The 18,015-nt window shown below is 42.8% G+C and overlaps 1 long non-coding RNA gene and 1 other non-coding gene across 6 annotated transcripts in view; both read left to right on the forward strand.

Moving 5' to 3' along the window:
• The first annotated feature begins 8,699 nt into the window (after window positions 1–8,699).
• Window positions 8,700–18,015, forward strand: part of LOC116668959 — a 199,235-nt gene continuing 189,919 nt past the window's right edge. For 4 of the 5 annotated variants that reach the window (XR_004326281.1, XR_004326280.1, XR_004326282.1 and 1 more), the window contains exons 1-2: window positions 8,700–10,707; window positions 11,851–11,973. This is a non-coding gene — a long non-coding RNA (uncharacterized LOC116668959). The remainder of the gene's footprint in view (window positions 10,708–11,850; window positions 11,974–18,015) is intronic. The other variant, XR_004326284.1, reaches the window with a different exon arrangement.
• Window positions 10,717–10,809, forward strand: TRNAI-UAU. Its single transcript is given in 2 exon segments — window positions 10,717–10,754; window positions 10,774–10,809. It is a non-coding gene; the product is annotated as a tRNA-Ile (tRNA).

Raw genomic sequence — 18,015 nt, forward strand, 5'->3', positions numbered from 1 at the left:
CTCCTCTCACGAAGGCAGAGGGCAGGCTATCATCCCCAGATTTGTTGGGTGCCGCTCGCTCGGATCTGCCTGTGGCCAGCTCGGGAGACGACCGGAGGAGCGGCGGTGGGCGCAGTGCCGGGGGCCCCGGACGCACGACAGGGACCGCCTGCCTGGCCCGGGCGGCACCGGCCCCTCGCCTACGTCCGCAGGCGGCAGGCGGAGCACCGACGAGGTGCCTGGCACTGTTCTGGGCTCCTTGCATGCTTTAGGGGCATACTCAAGTCACACGACAATTTATGAAGAGTTTTACAGATGAAGAACCGGGCATTCAGACCTCAAGAAGCTAGGGTCTGGGGTGGGGAGGGCGGACAGACCTGGGCTAATGATTCCAGCCAAGAGTTAGAGGCTCCAAGCCGGGATCCTCGGGGGCGCGGGGAGACCCGGCGCCTGGGTGTGTGGCTGCGGAGGAGGGGAAGGTCCATCGGAAACCCGTTTTCCTTTCTTCCCGACTTAGAATTCTTAGGAAAACTGTGTGTGTGTTGGAGGAGGGCGGGTGAGGAGGTGGTAGGTTGGGGAGAAGGAACATAGCCCGGGCTCTGACACGAGAATTCAGACTGTAGAGTTTAAGAAATTTGAAATTCCTCCAACTCCTGCCCCCCAGCACATCTTGCCCCTTCCCTGTTGCCTGGGGTGGGCGGGTTTTCTCGGCACCCTCAGACACAGGGGCTCCCTTTGCAAATAAAACCCACTCAGACAGGAAACAAGATTCCCGCCCTTCTCCGCTGGGACACTCCCGTTTCCTCTCGATGCACCCCCACCCCTTTTCCCATTTTCTTCCTCCTTTTTCCTTTTATTTATTTAAAACTTTTTCCCCCCTCTGAACGTTTCTTTCTAGAATCTTGCTTAGCACCAAAATAACTCAAACTATATTCTTAATCTTTCTCATCTGCAAGTAATCAGAGGAGAAGTAAACAGCGACACATGAAACACCAAGGATCTATGATGTGTGAGGTTTGCTTTGGATGTTTGTTACATGGATGGATGGATGAGTGGGTGGTAAAGGCATGAATGAATTCACACTAAAAGAAAAAAAAAACACCATTTCAGCCCAACAGATGTTCTGACACTAGTTCAAAGAAATGAATGTTAGTTATACTGCATTCTAATCTACTGAGGCAAATAACATGAATAAGTGAGGCCACAAGTGATTGGTGTCTGAACAGTCCAGGTAAACCCTAAATACAGGCTAAGTAATCTGCTGCATAGTCACTGTCAAATATGCTGTTTAGCTTGTTCTGTGTAGATAAAACACCATGTCTATTCCATTGGCAAGCCTCCTGGCTTGGGTGTTGGGCACCATTTGATGCTAATGTCCAGAAAGTCGACAATTCAAATGTTACTGGTGTGTCCTGGCATTGTTTAGTCACAGCCACCCGGGTTCCTTCTAGTTTCTGGACCTTACAGCTCACAGCAGCCAGCTCTCCCCTCTGCACCAGCAGCTCATTGGCACCAGAGTCAGAAGCAGTCTCTGCCCCAGGACCAGGGTTCACCAGAGCCTGTTGTGCGTGCTGGTGCCTGGCTCTGTTCTCCCCTGCATGGCGGTTTCCTGCCCAGATCACTGAAACCAGTAGATGCGTCTAGGCTTTGCTGAGCCTAGCTGCTGGTTACAGTCTGATCCCTTCAGTCTCTTGATGGACAGAACTAGTTTCTTCAGTTGCTCCCTTCCCCAGCCCACCTTGGTCTGTCACAGTCTCCCTGTCTCTTACCACTTTCCCACCCTTTCATATAATTCAGCAAATGTTTAAGAACAAATATGAATAAAAGGGCTTGATAATAAACTGTATTGGTTATTTGGAAATCTAGGTTCTGGCCCTGCTATCTCTTTAACTTGAATTATTTACAAGTCTGTTTTAAATTTTCTAGACATATGGTTGGTTTGAGGTTTTTTGCTTGGCTATCATTCTGTTTTGTTTTTTGTGTCTGATTTTACTGAACTGTGATGAGTGAAGATGGTCAGTGTATTATTTTGGGGTGGGGGGATGTATTAAGATTTCCTTTACAGCTTAGTCTAGGGTCAATTTTTGTGAATGTGTATTCTCTGCTTAGAATGTAATTTCTATAATTTCTATTAGTTTATCCTGTTGTGTTACACAAATTATTTATTTCCCAGTTTATCAGGATGCTCATGGGCACAAATAACAGAGACCCTAGTTAAACAGTAGCTTAACCAATAGAAGGTTAGACTATGTAACTGGATACCCAGAGGGAGAATGAGCCTGTAACCTAGTGGTGTCATCACAGACTCTGGTTCTTTCCATTCCTGAGATCTGCTATCTGCAGCAACCTCTTCATCCCAGGGCTGGTTCCCTGAGGGGTCAAGGGAGGGTTAGGGTCTAAGATTGGGGCATTAAATAATAAAAGGGGTTGACCCTCCAAGGTACTGCCTCTCTAGAATGTGATCGAAATTGAGTGTTGGCCCTTGGATGGAGCCTGCAACCACAGCTAAGAACCTACTGGACAGGGCAAGGCAGGGCAGTGGAGGGAAAGCCCTCCATCTGCACCAGGGTCACTGTCAGCTTTTCATGGTTCTCTGCAAAAGAGGAGGAAGTTTCTGTCTCCCTGTTACCTCACAGGAGGACAGTCCTCAGGGAGACATTCACAGACTAGTTCTGCTTAGAGCTTTCAGCTTGGCTTATATATCTGCTACATTTCCATTTTTTCTGGCTCCAGGGCTAATGGGCTCTCCCCTGCTCCCCTCCTCCCTCCTTCCTCCCATGCAGACAATATTCTGCAGCTCGCTGGTCCTCTCCCCGCTTTGCCAGGGGCCACTGACTGCTACCTCCCTTCAAATCACTCTGTGTTAGACACTCCTCACTGCTCCTCCCACCCCACCTCCTGTGGCATCCCCCTCATTTTTCCTGGCATGGATCCTATATGCCTTGGGCGGTAGTGGACATATGTGAGCTCTTACAAGTCCAGGGCACTTCTGGACTCATGGTGGACAGTGGCTGAGCTGGGCATTTCTTGTAGCCCAGGTGTCATGGAGGAATTCACATCTGCTACCTATAGATGAGGAAATGGAGAAATATCGGCCACTCCTACAACTTAAAAAAATGATTAAAACCCCAAAAAACAAAACAAACTGAAAAAAACCAACAAAATGATGGGCGAAAGATTTGAACAAACATTTCACAAATATTTACAAATAGCCAATAAGCACATCAAAAAATGCTCAATGCCATTAGTCATCAGGGGAACACATTACATCTACAATGAGGTACTATTACACACCCAGTAGAATGGCTAAAATTAAAAAGAATGCCAACACCAAATGTTGACATGCTTAGCATTGCTGGTGGGAGTACAACATGACACAACTACTTATAAGGGTCTGGCAGTTTCTTGTAAAACTAAACATAGAACTTCATCAAAATTAAAAACTTTTGTGTATCAAAGGACACTATCAACAGAGTGAAAAGGCAACCCACAAAATGGGAGAGAATATTTATACATAATATATCTAGTAATGGATTAATATTCAGAATACATAAAGAACTCATAAAACTCAACAATAAAAAAACCAAACAACTTAATTAAAAAATGGGTGAAGTATTTGAATAGAAATTCCTCCAAAGAAGATACATAAATGGTCAACAAGCACATGGAAAGATGCTCAACATCACTAATTTTTAAGGAAATGCAAATCAAAACCACAATGAGATACCACTTCACACTCATTAGGATGAATATTACCATAAACAAACAAACAACCCAAACAAACAGAAAACAAGTGTTGGTAAAGAGAATCCTTGTGTGTAACTGGTGGGAATGTAAAATGGCACAGCTATTGTGAAACACAGTATGGTGGTTCCTCAAAAAATTAAACAATTACCATATGATCCAGCAATTCCACTTTTGGGTATACACCCAAAAGAAGAGAAAGCAGGAACTTGAACAGGTATTTGTGTACCCATCTTCATAACAACATTATTCACAATAACCAAAAGATGAAAGCAACCTAAATGTCTATTGACTGATAAGTGGATAAACAAGGTGTGGTATACACATACAGTAGAAAATGAATGAAAATTTGATATATGCTGTAACATGGTTAAACCTTGAAAACATTATGGCTAATTGAAATAAGCCAGACATAAAAGGATAAATGCTGTATGATTCCACTTATATGAGGTACCTAGAATAGTCCAATTTATAGAGACAGAAAGAATAGTGGTTATTAGGGGCTGAGGGAAGGGGTATGGAGAGTTATGGTTTAATGGGTACAGATTTTCAGTTTGGGATGATAAAAAAGTTCTGGAGATGAATAGTGGGGATAGTTGCACAACAATGTAAATGTACTTAATGCTAGTGAATTGTACACTTAAAATGGTTAAAATGGTAAACTTTATGTTATGTATATTTTACTACAATTTAAAAATGCTTTGGGGGCAGTGAAGGTATAGCTCAGTGGTAGAGCATGTTCTTAGCATGCTTGAAGTCCTGGGTTCAATTTCCCAGTACCTCCATAAAAAAAGGCTTAAAAAAAACTATATAAACCTACATTATGACCCAGCAATTCCACTCCTGTATTTACTGAAAATAAATGAAAACAAAAGGACTTGTACAAGAGTGCTCTTAGCCGCTTTGTTTACAATAGCTTCAAACAGGAAATAACCCAGGATGTCCATTAATAGGAGAATGGCTAACCAGCTGTGATGTATATGTGTAAAGCAGTATTACTGAAGCCACTCAGTCAGTTGTTGGACAAACAGAGATAGGAACAAAGGTTGTTTTACTCCAGTTCTTTATCTTTCTTCAACCCCACAGGGTGAGCTTTCCTATTCATCCCAAATTTTTTACATAAGGACAGCCCTGGGTTTTACTGAAACCTCAGAGTTCCACAGCTGCCTCTGCTAAGACTCTTCCTCCTCTCAAAGGGAAGACCCCATCACCACCTGTGCTTAGTCCCTAAGACCTGCCATCCTGCACCTGGTCCAGTAGTCTGGAGTCAGCTGTTGCCAGAACTGACAGAGGAACCAGCCCATCTTCTCAGCAGGAGGGCTTTTGGCATTTATTTGGATGCCCCAGCATACCTGGATCCCAGTTTTCATCTCTCTAGTGGCCCTAGTTCTGTCTGGTCTTTCCCATATTTCAAGTTACAACTCTTTGGCCATCATCACAGGGGGTCTCTGTGAGCCCTGATTAGTGTCTCTCTTAAGGGTGACCCCTGAGAGGCACAGTTCTCATGGGTCTCCTTCTCTGTGGAGTGTTGAGAGCAGGGACTCTTAAGTCACATAATCTGTATTTGAATCCTGGCTCTACCACTTACTTGGGTAACCTCACCGTGCCTCAGTTTCCTCATCTGTGAAAGAAAAGAATACTACTGCTTACTACATATGGTTAGCATGAGCATTAAATTAGTTAATAGGGTGTAAAGTTCTTAGAACACTGTGTGACACACAGTAAGCTCTATGTAAGTGCGTTATTTTTACCCACTGAGCACCACCATGTTCTCCCTATTCTTTGAAAGATTTTGTTCTCATATGACAAGTGAAAGAAAGAATTGGGATCCAGCCAGGATCCAGTCAGGAGGCAGAAAGCACACCAGTAATCTGAACAGGGAAGATTCAGTTTAAAGAACTGTTAATTAGCAAACGGGGATTAACTACCAAGAGGGGTAAACGGAATTCTAAAGGATACAGAAATAACGGATAAAAGGAGCAGCCACTACCTCCAGAGATGACACAGAAAACCCACAGAAGGATAAACTTGGAAAAGGCCCTCCCTCCTCGCCAAAGCTGAGACTCAGAACTCACTGGTGGGGGCGTGGAGGTAGCCCACTGCACGGCAGAGAAGTTTGCTGAGCTGCTGCAGGCTGGGGTTGGCAAGCAGGAAACTGTGTGCTGGGTGATGGCAAAATCTGACTGGAAGCCGCCCACTGGCAGCTGTGCTGTAGGAGCAGGAAAAAAAGCGCTGAGATGAGGAAGAGACGGCCCTTCAGGCTTCCTCTGGCACCTTCCATAGACAAGGCCCGACTGTGGCGCTGGCTGCAGGGTCACAGAGCAGGGTGGAGACGGGTGTTTGTGGAGTAGAGAAGCACTAAGTTAACAACTGGCACACACCCCATCTACGTTCTCATAATTAAACAAAATGTAGCAGGACTCTTTCCTGTTTGTGTTTTATGTATTTATAGTGGTATGAAGAGGGCTATGGTCAGGGCAGCCCTGGGCTCCTGGATGTCTGCGACAGTCACAGTCATGCTTATCCACCCAGGATTATTAATGACACCCCCTTTCGCTCTCAGAAATGCCCGTTTGGAGGATGGAGTATGTGGTCACACTAACTCCTAATGTATCATTTTCTTTCAAACTACTCCCACCGATAGTAGCTAGAAACACAATAAACACACACACACAATTTTGCTTGAAGAGCTACCAAGGCAGCCTAGGTGCCGAGGGCCACGATTCAGGGAGAAGAGAAGTGCACCCAGACGAGCGCGGCAGCCTGAGCGGCAATCCTCCTTGACGCGTTGGCGGGTTTGTAGGTGGAAGAGACGAAGTGGCGGAGAAGCCGAGCAGAAAGCACTAGTTCTCAAGAGTAATACATGGTTTTAAAAATGGACGTCTCAGTCTGTCTAAAAGAGTTCTTTTAATAGGTATAAAATAAAAAGTCTGATATGAAAGCACAGTATTAGAGTTAAAATGGCAGCATCTTTTCTTTCTTAATGCTGCATAATATAATGGTTCATTTACAGGTTAGGGCACCTTCGATTTGATGAAATATGGTATATTTGTTCACAGGTGTAAGTGTCTCAATAGAAGTGGAACTGCTGGGTCAAAGGACATATATCTGATAGATTCTGCTAAACTATCTTCAAAAAAACCTGAACAAAACAATATTGAATAGTGTCCATTTCCCCACACGATTTCCAACATTGGGTGTTACCAATCTTTAAAATTTTTTTTTCTTCTGACAGGCTCTCACCATGCCTACATTTCAGCTTCAGCCCTGAGTGAAGGTAATGTGTGCTTCCCCAAATTATCATCATGCTCCACTCACGTGCAATGGCTTCAAATCTGCATCACACTTCAGACCCACAACTCTTCCTCCTCCTAAGGGAAAGTAAAGGGTCATTTCCCCACATGATGCTGGTGAGGCTCATGGACTATTAGGACAGGAAGGGATCTTAGACGCTGCCAAATCCCAGGGGTTCTGAAAGACATTCAAGATGGTCCTTGCTGTTACAGGTGGCAGGGCATCGTTTCAATTTCTACTTAGATAAATAATAATTAAAATAATTCTTCAGACACCTTCTTGCCCCATGAACATGGTATGACTTCAGGAGCCTCTGAATGCCTGTTGAACAGCACCTGCAGCAGTCCCTGCACACCAGATGTGTGTGTGTAACTCAGCTGCTCAGGTGGGTCCAAAGTGGGTTTTGACTCCTCTACAGCAACTTGTTAGAGTCATATTCTGCTTCATGTATAGCCATAATGGAATGCTGACTGAAAATATAAAATATGAAAAGTTTGCTGAAATGAAGACCATAAGATGAAAATTCTACAAATCTGGCTCAAGATGATCTTCATTCACTAGACATGCAAATTGCATTTGGCTGATCAAAATGTTTATCTTGTATGTCAGGACAAAAACCAGAAACAGAAAATATAGTGATAATTATGTCCAATTTGGCCTTCATTATTAGGAATTAAGACTAGCCAAACCCACTTCATGTTATTTGCAGAATGGTGCTTGCATATAGCAGCCAGAACCCTTCTGTTTTATATCATCATTTAGACACAAAAACATGAAAGTAATAAAAATAAACCCTTTTTTAAAGTGCAAGAAGCATAAATTCTAAACATTTATTTAGGAAAGCAGTTTTTGTCTATTTTTGATGCTACAATGAGTCATTAAATTTCATACATTTTAATATACATTTGTCCTAAGACCAAATATGATATATTCTTTTAAAAGTTATTTGTTAACAAAGCATACTTTTCCATTACATAATTAAAGTAAATTAAACATTTTGCATAGCATGGTGAATGGGAAAAGATTGAGACTAGTCTTACTAGATTATGGGTATTACTCAAGATTATTTTAACATTGTACACATCCCTAAAATAAGTTTCATTTTAAAAATCACTACTTCATTACACATCACACAAATTATCAAATAATTAAATAATCTCAAAGTGTTGGCAAGGGTCTACATGACAAAAAGAATTCTCCAGTCAAGGTAGGCTGGGAAGTTCTTATCTGGTCTAGATCCATCAGTTTATAAATGAGGAAATTGAGGCCATGAAAGGGTAGGAGACTTCCTTAAGGTCACACAGCCAGGGAGGGCCACAATTCAGGCTCTTAGTTCATTGCTCTTTAGGGTCAGTATGTATAAGGTTAAGTGATTTGAAGGTCTCAGGACACTTCTTTTTGCTGAAAAATCTGTCTGGTAGCAGGGGTTCTGACACTCTCCCTCTGGGTTCAGCATTCCTCTCACTCCTTCCTCCTTTAGAGCCCCAGTCTCCTTGGGGACTAAGCTATTTTAATTCCCAAAGGTTGTATCATGGGCTGCCTTCCCCTCCTATGCAGCCGTGGATCAGTCAATATCTGTTGAACCATTGAAGGAGTAGGTCCATCAAAGGGGGAGTGAGAATGGAAGCCAGACCACCAGGGCCATCTTTGCTCATGGTTCATCAGATGGATTTCACCTGAAGGACTCAGGAGGGAGAAAGAGCAGACAGTGTAAATGCTACTGGATTTGAGAAGACACTGTGTATGAGTCCGCAACTTTCTTGTTTTTTTAGGAAATTAACTCCTTTCAATTGAGGGGGGGAAATTATTCCCACCTGAGGGCAAATCATGCATTTACCTTTACTGCCTGTTCCATCTTCTGGGAGGGACTTATTTCAAAGCTTCACTCTCTGCTGCCCTTGATTTACTGTAGACTTGCCTACGCATGCTCCCAGGAGTCCTAATCCTGGCATGTTTTACACAGCTCTGCATCCCACCACCTGCCTGGTGCTTGCCTGATGGGATCTTGCAGGCATGCTGATCATCTCCTTTCTGAGCTCTTGCTCTGCATATGCATCCCTCAAAGTTTACAAAACCATCTGGAGAGACTCACCTACCTCCTCTCTCTGGGTATGTAACCCAGTCTGCACATGGCATTGAACTTCCTGAAAACACCACCTTCGGGAGGCCCCTGCCTTACACAGAACCTGTGCCTGTCTTCTCATCAGCTGCCTGATCACTCTACTCTCTTCTGCTCCAATTTCAAGGTTTTCTACAATCCTACTGCTCGACACTCATCACCCTAACACAACCTGTTACTGTGGGCAAGCCACCATCAAGGCGATTATACATGATCTTTTTTCTGCCCCCATCACTTACTCATGCTGGATCCCCCAATCTATTGCCATAGTGTCCTACTGTTTGCCCTTCTGGCTTTCCCAGGAAAGCAGAGGTCACTAAACAGGGTGTCCAACATGCCAACAGAGGCCCAGGAGACAATCGAATGGGACGACCCCTGAGGAAGAGAGAGGGGGTGGAGCTAGCTGAAGATACCCTCCCAGAGGGATGCAGGTTTCTAGCGGAGTTATCAATTAGAGACAGTAGGCACAGTTTCTAGAGCCCTCAAAAATGTTTACATTAAAAAAAAATTGGAATTAGAAGAAAAAAATAGAATGAATCTAACAATAAATCCAGTCTGGATTATATTTTTCTTTGTTTTGCAGTAGCAAAATATAATTAAAAAAATTTTTTTTGGATGGAGTAAGGGCCCACGAAAACAAAAGTGCGTGCCTAGGGCACAGGACAGTCAAAATTCAGCCCTGGGTACAGTGGTTCCACTTTCTGGACATCGAGTTATTTGTATGAGACCTCTTGATTTTAAATATTAGGAATTCGCTTTAAAATTAAAACATATATGTTGTGGCCCAACGAAACACGTGGAGCTTAGCCTTCTGTCTGTTGAAGGCCAGAATGCCCATGGCTTGGCACGATTTCGGGGACACTTCTTCAGCCTGGGTGCCCGCGCACCCCGCTCGGGATGGAAGACGGGGCGGCAGAAAGCCTTCGGGGCACGACGAGGGTCTGAGGGTTAAATCCCCGCCCAGTCGGGTGTTGGAAGCTCGATCGCCACCTCCGCCCAGGCGCTCCCAGGGTGCCCTGCGGGAAAGCGCGGGCTTCGCTCACTCAGGGGTTTTCCCGCTCGCGCCGACTAGCCAGGAGGCGCGGGCGCGGCCGTGGGGGTGGGGTCCTCCCGCTCACTGGTCACCAGGGGGCAGGGCGGCCGCCGGGGGCATCTGCGGCCCCGGGGCCGAGGCCGCCCCGCTCGGCCCCACCCCTCGCAACAAGGCCCGCCCGCCGGCCGCAGCCCAGCTCTTGCGCTAGTCCTGCTCCTCGCGGGGCCCGCTCCCGGGAGGCGAAGCTCCACGGACGACGCGGAGGTGGTTTCAGGCCGCAGCGCCGGGGGCTCCTCTGCGGTTGGAGAGACGGGTTGCTCTCTCTTCAAGTTCTAGCCTATCCGTCCCTCCATCCTGGAGGGAGACCCTCGCAGCCTTCCCGCGTTCACTCCGCCGGGGGCCGCTGGAGCGGAAGCTGCGGGGTCTCGGGGCCCGGCTCTTTCCCGCCGAGCCGAGAGCCGCGAGCCGCGGGTGCGCATGCTCCGCGGAGGCCCGCACAGGCCCTGAGTGAACCCTGATAGAGCCATCGCGAGGCGGGGTAAGCGGAGCTCCAGTGGCGCAATCGGTTAGCGCGCGGTACTTATACAGCAGTACATGCAGAGCAATGCCGAGGTTGTGAGTTCGAGCCTCACCTGGAGCATGACCCTTTTGGGTACCCGCACGCCCTTTTTATTTAATTGCCCTAGGGAATGAGTCAGTCCCTGTTTAGCCTTCTCAGTTCCTGTTTCTGACCGCTCTGCGTGCACGTCCTGCTCCGCCGCAGGCAGGAAGCCGCTCGCATTGACGCCTGTTACTCGCTTTCCAAGCTACTTGTTTCCCGCGCACCATCCAGCCTTTCGAACCCGGACTTTTACCTGTTGCTCCCTCTTCCTAGGCATTTCCTTTAACAGCACCCGGTCCCGGGTCATGGTACCGGGGATGCGGACGGGAGGTCCCAGGACGAGGTCAGGTTCCGGGCCGCTGCTCCTCACCCAGGGCCGGGTGCGGCGCGGTGAGCGCTGCGTGGTGGTGCCGGAGCCCGGCGGCCACTCCTGAGAGTTGGGGCCTGAGGCCCAGAGCAGTGCCTCCCCTCCCTTTTAACTACTAACTAGTCATGCCCCCCCCCCCCCCCTTAGAGCCCCTTAATTGCGGGTCTTTCTCCCCCACCCAGGCCTCCAGGCCTCCCTGGGCGGATTTGCAGAGTTCGGGAGAAGGGCCCGGGAGTTTACCCGCCCCCACCTGGGCCCCTTCTCCCCGGCGTCGGTCCGGAGTGGTGGAATTCGCGGGCGGACCAGAGAACAGACGTTTTCTGGGATGTCCGAGCCCCGGGTGCCCTTTCATGCCTGCCACACAGCCCAGGTTCAGAAGCCCTGCCGTGGAGCGGGAAATCTGCCAGCTGGTTTTTGAAGTGTCCCAGCACGCGAACACGCCTCGGAGGCACGGGGCCGCTTTTCCAAGGGGTAGGGGGGTGCCCCATGGCCCCAGGAGGTGGCGCGAAGTAGGGAACGAGCTTAGTTGGGGCTGAGAGGCCTCCCAGACGCGTTCTCCCGGAAGAGTGGTTTCAGCTGTTGTCATGGACGTGCTAGTAGTAACTCCTGGGATGGAAATTCTGCCAGGAATGGTGAGAAGAAAGACCTAGAAAGCTCAGAGGAAGTGGGTGGAGGGTGAAGCTCTTGTCTGTCTCCTCGGCTTCTAACCCCAGCCCCAGATTCGGATGAGGAGCCCCACGCCAACTGAAATGGGAGGCAGTCCGCCCGCCTCATCTAACCTGGCTGCCCGTTCTCGCTGGACCAGGGCCTTTCACTCACAAGCTCCTCAGCAGATGGTGAGTGCTCCTCTTTAGAAATCTAGCCAGACTGGAAACAAATATCTATCCAAAAAATTTGCTTAATTAAAAAAAAAACACCCAGCTTTATCAAGATATAACTCATATACCCTACAATTCACCCATTTAAAGTGTACAATTCAATGGATTTTAGTATATTCACAGATATGTGCGACCATCACCACAGTCAATTTTAGAACATTTTCTTCAGCTCAGTAGGAAACCCTGTATCCTTTAGCTATCACCCCATCCCACTGCTAAATAACCACTAATCCACTTTCTGTCTCTACATTTCCATAGTCTGGACTTTCATGTGAATGGAATCATAATACGTGGTCTTTTGTGACTGGCTTCTTTCAGTTAGCCTAATGTTTTCAAGATTCATCCACGTCCTACTCTGTATCAATACTTCATATCTGTTTATGGCTGAATAATATTCCATTTTATGGATTCTGTCCATTTTTGAACAATGGAGAAAAGATTGGCATTTTAAAAAATGCCAAAAACTGCTTTTTATAAGGGGATTAATTAATTTTAATGATGGAAAGCATTTTCATAAGACCTATGTTAATTTTTTAAAGCTTCACTGTAACTAGTGTTAACAGTTTAGTAGAGTTGCCAAATGTTAGTAAAATTGCATGTTTTTTTTTAAAAAGGAAATTCCTTTTAAAATGTACAAAGCATAAAAACAATCACACTTGCCAAGTGCATTCTTTTAACCTTCAGAGTTTACTCACTGCAAGAACTGGTCAGCTACTTCTGAGAGCTGAGCAGGTTCCCTACGTAGACAGAAATAAATGAATGAAAGATCATTTTGCCCAACCTCCTATTCATGTTGGAAACCCTTCTTCCAAACCCTAGCTCCTATTTGAAAAGTTCTAGTATTAAAATGTCATTTCTTCACAAGGCAATGCATTCCATTTTCTGTCAGCTCTCATGGTTAGAACATTCTTCCTCTTAAGTATTGTTCTATCCCTATTGGTTATTAGTGGAATGGTGGTGGTTTTGGGAACTGTTTTACTGGTGAGATGGTGAAGTGAGAAGGAAGGAAGCTCAATTAGTTGCCCTTGCTGATTAATCTAGAAATCCCCAAATGGGTGGTTCTTAGTGGATTACAAACAAACATACAGACCACTGGCAGATTTGTAAGCCAAAATCTTAATGTGATATTGATTGGATTTTTAAAGGTCATGGTAGTTAATAAAGATCAGATCAGAAAATTATGGGAAACTGCTATAAAAACTATAAAGTACTACATGTACAGGTGTCAGGAGGTGGCATTCTTATCTCCACAAAACTAGTGGATTAGGCCTGTACACAATGTATGGTGGCTTCAAGGAGGAAGATGGGTAAACACGAGGTTGATGAGCTCAGAAGGTAGGTTGAAGTTATAGCTGAACAGCTGTCGGTGTCTAACAGGAGAGATGCCTCACCCACTCAATTGAAATCCATTGAACTTATACACAGGTTGGCATTAGCTTTGTAGATGGCTTGGATGAAGACAGGCTTATTAAAATTGCATGATACAAAGCTGGAAGGGAGTGCAAATTCAGTAGAATTTGATGGTAGAGCCAATCCAGAGACAAATGATAAGATGCAATTTGATAGAGATAATTGGAACCTGTGTTCAGTGCAGAGTTCAGTGTGGGGAATGCCTGACTTGACAGCTGTTTGCATGTAAAGGATCTGGGGATTTCAGATGTGTGCAGCCTCAGCTGTCCTGGCCGTGTGACCCAACTGCTAAGAATGTCAAGCAATTATTAACGCATTACTGTATAATGCATTACATGGTGTGTGTCAGAGACCACAAAACGGCAGCCTGTGGAACAAATCTAGCTTCCAAACAGGTTTTGTTTGGCTTTCTAGTACTGACTTGCAAAATATTTAAACATTTTTTTTAATCATTTGCCTACGTCTTGGTAGATTTTACTGAAATGCCTAGAGTTCAAGTTTCTAATGAAGAATCAAAAGACTTGGCCATCTGGGGCTCTCATTCCCAAATTCCCATTGGCTTCTCCCTTTGGATGGGCATGTGATCTTCCATTTGCCATGGTCCTCCATTAATCCCCAACACAGAGGTGGGTACCAGCTGTTTTCTTAACCCCTGACTCATTGCTCTCATTTGTGACCTACAGACACTGAGTGTGTGGAATACTCCTGTTGAACTCTCAATAGGTCAGAACACAGCCTGAGGGCTGTGACCTGTATGAACACAGCCCATTTAAAATTCAACAAAACAGAACCCCAGTTTTTTATTATGGAGAATTTCAAGCATACCCCAAGTAGAGAAAACAGTATATTTAACCCCTGTGAATCCGTCCATCACTACTTTCAAGAATTGTCAACTTTATTTCATTTGTCTCGCTCCCACAACATTCTCCCCTAGGCTAGCACTGTCACTGGAATATTTTAAAGGAAATCCCAGATATAGTTTAATTTAACTTGCAAATACCTCAGTATGTATATCCATCGGGTGACCACTTTTTAGAAGAGCATAACCACAGTGTCATTATTACACCTAACAAGATGAATCATTGTGCCTCTGCATCGTCTAACACCTAGTCTCCGTTCAAATTTCCACACTTATCTCTGAGAGATATTTTTACACTTGGTTTGTTTGAATCAAGAACCAAACAAGGTCCACACATTGCCTTTGATCAATATATCTTTTAAATCTCTTTTCATTTATACCAGTTCACATATATTTGAATACTACTCTCTCTCCACTCCCTTTTATGATATTTATTTGCTAATCTGTAGAATTTCTCATAGAATTTGAAGAGTTGCATCCTCAGAGCATCCTTTAACAATTCTTCAGTCCCCTCCTGACAGTTAAATTTAGAAGCTTGATAATATTAAGAATCAAAAAATTTTTTTTGCAAAAATATATTCTAGGGGGTACTGTGAACTGTTGCAGCACAAGGGAAAGTACATAATGTCTGGTTGTTCCACTTTTACTGGTGTTAATTTTATTGGTGATTTCAGATGTGGTCATCATGAAGCCATCCATTATAAAATGCCGCATCATTCTCTAACCTAATGGTTTTAGCAGCTGTTGATGTTCTTTGTCTATATTTGTTATTTTATTTAGGATTACCCAATAGTGGGTTTTTAAATTGTGTAATTCCTTCTGTATATATGACTATGATTCTAAAAAAACCCTCCTTTTCCCCATCGACTGGTTTTCCTAAAGCACAATTCACATAGAAAAGACTAAATAATATTGCTTGACCCTTTTCCTTTTACTACTCATCTTTAGAATAATGAGTTGAGGCTCTAGCAATTCCCGAAGGTGACCAATTTGTTTTTTACTTTACAGCTTTTTTTGAGGTATAGTTGACATGCAATGAACTGCATTAATGATGTTAAGTAGCTTTTTTAGTGCTTGTTAGATGTTCATATATCTCTTTAGTGAATTACCCGTTCAGATCTTTCGCCTATTTTTTTATTGGGTTGTTTGTCTTTTTAGGATTGAGTTGTAAGAGTTTTTGTATATTCTAGATATAATTACTTTGTTGGATATGTTTTATAAATAATTCCTCCCAGTTAGTGGCTTGAGTTTTCATTTTCTTAATGGTGTCTTTTGATAAGCAAATTTTTATTTGAAATTTTGATAAAATTCAGTTTATCCATTTTTTTCTATTATGGATGGTACTTTTGGTGTTATGTAAAAGAAATCTTTGCCTAACCCGAAGTCATCAAGAATTTATTTTATGTTTTAGTTCTTATTTAGGAGTTAATTTTTGCATTTGTTGAAATGATTAAATCCTTTGAATCCTTTCCTGATTGAATTGCCTTGACACCTTGTCAAAAAGGAGTTGATGATAGATGTGTTGGTCTTTTGCTGGACTCTCATTCTGTTCTATTGACCTGCATGTCAGTGTAGTGTTATGCCAAAACACCACACTGTGCTGATTACTATAATTACATAAATATATAAATGTATATATGTGAATATATATATTTCCATGTCAACTTTAGAGTCAGCTTGCCAATTTCTATGGAAGCATCTTGGAATTTTGACAAGAATCTGTTGAATTTATTGATCAATTTGAGAAGAATTGCCTCCTTAACAATATTAAGTCTTCTGATTGCATAAACAAGGTACATAGCTCCACTTACTTAGGCCTTTAATTTCTTTAAGCAATGTTTTGTAGTTTTCAGTGTATAACTCTTATATTATTTCTTCCTTAAATATTTGGTAGAATTCACTAGTGAAACACTGGGCCTGCTGTTTTCTTTGTGAGAAGGGTTGTGTTGTGTTTTTGTTTTTGTAAATTCCATTTCATTAATAGGTATGGGAGTTATTCAGTTTATCTATTTATCCTTGAGTGCACTTTGGTATTTTGTATCTTTCAAGAAATTTGCCTATTTCATTAAATTTGTTGGCATAAAGTTATTCATAATATTCCCTTCTTGTCTTTAGGATCTGTAGTGGTATACCCTCTGATTTCTGATATTGGTAATTTGTGTCTTTTCTCTTTTTTTTTCCTGATAAGTCTGAGAAGATGTTTTTCACTTTTATTTATCTTTTAAAATATCTAGTTTTTGGTTTTATTGATTTTCTTTACTGTTTTCCTGCTTTTCATTTGATTGTGATGCATTTGAAGAGAATATGTACTATGCTGTTGTTGGGGAGCATGTCAGTTACATCAAGTTGGTCTATAGGGTTGTTCAAGTCTTCTATGTCTTTGATTTTTCTGCTTACGCACTCTGTCTATCCTTGAGAGAAGGGTGTGAAAATAACCAACAATGATGGGTTTTTCTGTTTCTCCTTTTAGTTCTCCCTTTTTCTCCTTCATGCTGTTGGAAGCTCTGTTACTGGCTGTGTAAACGTTTAGGACTGTTACCTTTGTTGATGCTTGATTTGTCCCATGTATGGCCACGCGAAGTCTCGTTAACTTGACTCCTGGATCTTTTTGATATAATCTTAGATCTGTGATAGTCTTCTTGTTCCCCTCATGACAAGGTATTTCAAAATGTGTTTTGTACTTGTCTTCCTTCAGTCCTGGAATTGGCCATTTCTCTTAAGAGCCTGGTTCTTTTTGCTGGGAAATGTTATTTAGGAGAACACAATCTGTGTGCTAGAGCTGCTTACTGCTGCTACTCTATAGTTGTCATATTTCCAAGCCTTTTTAGTGATCAGAACTAGGAAATGCATTAAAAAAGAAAAATAAAGTCTGAGTTTATAGTGATATTTCCAATTCAAATGTAAGATTAAAAAAATTATGTCCTTCAATTATATATATATATATGTTTTATTGAAGTATAGTTGATTTATATAATGTGTTAGTTTCTGGTGTATAGCATACTGATTCAATTGTATATATATATGTGTGTGTGTGTGTGTGTGTGTGTGTGTATATACATTTTCATATTCTTTTTCATTATAGGCTGTTACAAGATATTGAATATAGTTCCCTGTGCTATACAGTAGGACTTTGTTTATTTATTTTATATATAGTAGTTTGTATCTGCAAATCCCGAACTCCCAATTTATCCCTCTCCCAATAATTTATATTTGAATTCTTTTTCTCTTGCTCTAAAAATATTAGTTCTTTACAACTCTTAAATAATTACTTAATCATTTATTTGCTTTATCCTACCACACACACACAGAATAGTTTCAAAATAGTATCAATATTATTTCTAGAAAAAATTATTTCTAATAGTAAGATTATTGTTTACAGTTTAAAATTCTTTTGTGATTCCTTTTATCCTTAGTTTGTATTCAAAATGCAGTATATAAATTATTGTGTTTTAAAGCCAAAGTAATTTTTCTGTGTATGGCTATGTTATCAACTTGATACACAGTGAATGCTGTTTGATTTAGTTTGTTTTACATTTTTAGAGATTCCTTTTTTCTTTTTATTTATCTAAAATATTTACATGCTTCCAAAGTTAAAACTATAAAGCAGGTTTATTCAGAGAAGTCTAGCTTCTAACCTTGTCCTCTAATCCTGTTTCCTCTTTCTCTGTATAAGTAATAATTTAAAAATTACACTTTTGATTTGTCTTTCCTTTGTTTATCTTAAAAAATAT

Source organism: Camelus ferus, chromosome 15 (genome assembly GCF_009834535.1).
Source record: "Camelus ferus isolate YT-003-E chromosome 15, BCGSAC_Cfer_1.0, whole genome shotgun sequence".
Lineage (NCBI taxonomy): Eukaryota > Metazoa > Chordata > Mammalia > Artiodactyla > Camelidae > Camelus > Camelus ferus.